Source organism: Octopus bimaculoides, chromosome 25 (assembly GCF_001194135.2).
Source record: "Octopus bimaculoides isolate UCB-OBI-ISO-001 chromosome 25, ASM119413v2, whole genome shotgun sequence".
Taxonomy (NCBI): Eukaryota; Metazoa; Mollusca; class Cephalopoda; order Octopoda; family Octopodidae; genus Octopus; species Octopus bimaculoides.
This window is the reverse complement of record NC_069005.1, coordinates 34,268,532-34,273,338: the sequence shown is the minus strand read 5'-3', so window position 1 is coordinate 34,273,338 and position 4,807 is coordinate 34,268,532.

Genomic DNA, 4,807 nt, shown 5'->3' with positions numbered 1-4,807 from the left:
CACAATTTAGGCCCCTTTCACATTCAACTTCTTTCTCTCAATAAAACCTCATATTATCCTTGTAATACATTCCCTGGTAGGTTTTTGGTGAGATGACGGACCGGTGATTTCCGTTTCAGTTGAAACTACAAGCAGAAGGCAGTAATCCCTCAACATCTTCTTTCTCTACAAGTGTGTGTACTCGTAGATCAAATCTGATCTAGATGACCAACAATAAAACCGTTCCAGGTGTGACCGTTTTTTTTTTTTTTTTTTCCTTTCTTTCAAATAGCTTGCATACAGAAGCACCTTGTCTAAAATCCTTCCATTTTTCAAGCCGGTCGGATCAGAAATGGTGTTATTTAGACAGAATTAGGATTAGTTGTAGCCCAGCGGATTTATGATGACAGGGATTCCAGCCTTCGGTATTTTCAGATGCTCTGCACTAATGTATCCCTGCCAGTATTAAGATTGTAGCATGTGAGAAAAAATGTGATTGCTATTTCTAGCAGGTTTAGCGACCACTTTCCTTTGCTAGTTGGTCCGTAATTAATTGCTCTCCATGGTTACTCTCCATGTGAGATTAACTTTTAATGTATACTCTTTTTGTTCTTAAGGTTGGATGGTCATTGTTGGAATAACTTTGACCATAAATCTAATCATTGCTGACCTGGAGCTAAATAACTTTTAGAACCAACCTGAAAATCTTAAATTGTTTTTATTTGTTCTACATTTTTTTAAAAATCTTTTTTTTTTCTTTTTCAATTTGTCCCCCGCAGGAAGAATCGTTTTCCAAGTTACAACAAGTGGCTGATTATTGCAAACAATCTTTGGATAATCTCTCTGCCTACGTGTCTCAGAATGAGGAACTGGTGGAGAAATGTAAAAGCTACGAAGATGATGTTTTCTATCAAGAACTGGAATATCTAAATAAGCGTCACTCATGCCGAATTAATTCGATGCCACAAGAAATAAGAGAGAAATTCCTAATTCTGACCAGTGTAATCTTCAGTATTCTTGCAATAATGCGACCGATTCAGTCTGCAAGGAATTAAGTTCCGGATATACCGTTAATTAGTTTCAATATTAGCAGAACTGGTTTTTTTTTTCATTTTTGGAATTGGTTTTAATTGAAGCAATTTTTTTTTCTTTACCCATTATTAACCGTTAATGTCATAAACCCCTTCACACAGAAGTAGACATGGATGTGAGATTCGTATTGGGTTTATGTTTTGATAATTCACCTTTTAATATCTTAGAGAGGGAGGGCGGTGAGCTGGCAGAATCGTTAGCACCTCGGGCGAAATGCTTAGAGGTATTTCGTCTGCTGCTACGTTCCGAGTTCAAATTCCGCCGAGGTCAACTTTGTCCTTCATCCTTTCGGGGGTCGATAAATTAAGTACTAGTTGCGTACTGGGTTCGATCTAATCGACTGGCCCCCTCCCACCAAATTTCAGGCCTTGTTCCTATAATAGAAGGGAGAATCGTTAGCCCCTCCCCCGGGGCTAAATGCTTAGCGACATTCTCTAGAATGGTCGAAACCAATATTCTACAGAGGGAAAAGCATAAACGTCACGCGCTCGAATTCTGTTGTCCCTTCTAAGCCTCAATCAATAGATTAATGCACAAAAGAAGAACTGTGTTGATATATTTTCTTCTTGAAACATCATTTAAATCAAAAATCTATCAATAGACAGACGTTGACAATCCTAGTTAGAACTCGCCCCAAACAAACAGAACTCGCTTCATCGTTGTCTAATGTTAAATTCAATGAATTCTTTGTCTTTTGCTTTTATGGAGCATTCCGAATTAAGTTGCCAATATCAAGAAAAATAAAATCGATCTCAAAATAGTGGACAGGCCCGCATTGTCTTCTGCTCGGTCGTTGTCCGAGGCAAAACTGAAAATCGATTTTGTTCCATAAATAAAAAAAAAAGCCATGATTTTCATAAACTTTACAAGTCCATCGAGTCAGTAGGTGGGGGAGGGGTTCACACCAGTGAATGAAGCTGGTGTACTGCAGAGCCTTAAGAGAAAGACCCTGAAAGAATACGGATTTTTTTCCTGGCGGCCCTGAAACCTAGTGGCATCTGGTTTGCAGAACTTTTGAATGGCAGGGCTTTCACAGGCAAGTGTTTGCAAGTTTCTACAAGGATCTCCTCCTCGTTCGATCTCCTCTTTCTAGTAGTACTTAAAATTCTGAAATGGCCTTGTGCCATTCTTAGAAATGATGCAAAACTGGCACAAACAGTATAATGCCAATAGACGTAGATTTTTGAATTTCATTCTAATCTTGAAGGAAAATCCCCCGTTTGAAACTGGTATAGCAACCTTCAGATTTGAACTCTCAACGACCAGTTTGAAAGATGCAACCAATATTTAAAATATCTGTGTCGCGCGTAAATTATTATTTTTAACTCTAATAAAAAAAAAAAATCCTTGTTTGTGTAGATCAGATACAATGATTCCTCGACAATCGCAGGTGTTGCGTTCCAAAACCCCACGCGATAGGTCAAAATCCGAGAAGTAAAAACAGTACTATACTGTGTATTTTTAAAATATTTTTATGATTTAAATATATTTATTGTATTATAAATGTAAAAGCAGACCACGGAGGAGGAATCGACGCAAATTGAAATAATGAACCGCAATAGGTGAACCGCAATATGGCGAGGGATTACTGTAGTTCTCTCCCCAATCATGTAAATTAACTTTGAGAAATTAGATTAATTTTTACTCATTACCTCCACTTCTTGACAGTCGCTAACAATTACTGCTGGTGATTGTCTTCTTTCGCTAAATCACATACAAATTTCTTATACTTTTGCGTATAATAGTAGTACGCTCCAGCCCGTTACCTTACTTTCCTAAATTCAGACTGTGAGATGAATTGGTTTATCTCCATTAATTCATTCTTTTAATATCTCCTCTATTTAAACTTTCAGATTCCACGCAATGTTTTGTATTTTTGATATATTTCCAAATTAAATAAAATTAAATGAAATTAAAAGCTGATATTTTAATAATTCTTCTGAGTTCGATAAAATGCTTGCGAGATCATTTCTGGTATCAATAAAATCGATTATATCCTTCGCCCCACTTTTAAATATGTAACCCTTACGTCTGTTAGATATCATAGACGTTATCACAATACCGAAGACTTGTTCTTTGGATTAACTCGTCATATTCTTGGTTCTGTTAAGAGTAAAACTTCTGTTACATCCTACTCAGACTTTCCTTTCAACTTTTCTCCGTTCTCATTTTATATTTTTTCAAAGTCAATAACTGAAGATGTTGCAAGTGAGAGGTTTCAATCGTCGCAGCTAAACAAATCAACAAACCTAGACTCAGAAGAAATATCTTCTCCCTCTCACCCCCCCCTCTCTCTCTTTACCAGTCTGTTTCTCTCATTTTTTCTCATCTCCTATCTTTATCACTCTCTCTCTCTGTTTACCAGTCTGTTACTCTCTTATTTTTCCTCATATTTCTCTCTCTTTCTGTCTCTCCTCGTCTTTTCCCCCAGTAAGAAAAAAAAAAATCAAACTCTTTGTTATCACAGAACCTGTCATGGCTTGAATATCCGAAATGAAGACAGAACATTCTTGGAAAGCTTTTAATATTCTCGAAACATCTGACTGTATTGAACAACCCATCACTCTCCGATGCTCTTTCCTCTTCTCTAAAACCTCCTTCTTCCCTTGCTGACAACGATCGATACAATCTAAAGTGATTTTCATATACTAAATCTAAAACCCGCTCTTTTCACAAACAATAATAATATTAGCCACAGGGGCGCGATGTAATATAATTAAATGGAAAAAGCTGTGGTGTAAAATGGACAAATATTCGAAAAACGAGCGGGGAAGGGTTAGAATATGATACGTAATAGAATTGAACGCCTAAAAAAAAAAAAAATTATTTTAAAAATGCACATTTCTACATAGAAAAACAAAATTTAATGTGTAATATAGGAAAATAATTAAAACCAAATATATTATATAAATAACTTAGTTATGGTTATGTATAAATAATTGTAATTACACAAATAACGTAGTAGAAGCGCATTTGCGGCTGTGTTAAGAAGCTTGCTTACCAACCACATGGTTCAGGGTTCAGTCTCACTGCGTGGCACCTTTGTGAAATTGTCCTCTGCTACACCCTCGGATCGAACAAAGCGTTGTGAGTGGACTTGATATGCAGAAACTGGAAGAAGCTCGTCCTATATACATATGTGTGTGTTTGTATCTGTGCTTATCCTCCCACTCAGTAAATGCAAAACTATGCATTAACTCTACTCATACAGCCTGGCCGGGGCCTTTTCCTTATTCGATTGAATAATACAGCCAGTATCGGGCATACAATCTGATTTGCACATTTTCTTGGTGGATCTGGGAAAGCACATCCAGCGCCAGGTTTGGCCACCACCGATTTCTTTTTAAGAAAGGGAAAACGGACAGAAACAGTAAAAGAAAAATTGACTGCTGTACGTAAATTATAGAAATGGTAGTACATAAATGGTAAATTATAGAAATGGTACTTTATTCATTGGTTCTAAATGACAATATTGACTTCTGTGAAATTTGAAACCAGGACATAAAAAAAAATGTTTCGTAGTAATTGTTTCATTTTTTTTTTTTTTTAGGACACTAAATCTCATTAAAAACAATTTTACTGTAGTTGGGTGAAACGATCCCAGAACCCTGTTCTTCTGCTCTTTTCCCACCATATTACCCCCCCACCCGCCAATAATACCCGTTAACATTTTACTCTTTTCTTTTTTTTTTTTTTTTTTTTTTTTTTTTTTTTTTTGTTTCACTAAGACAAAACG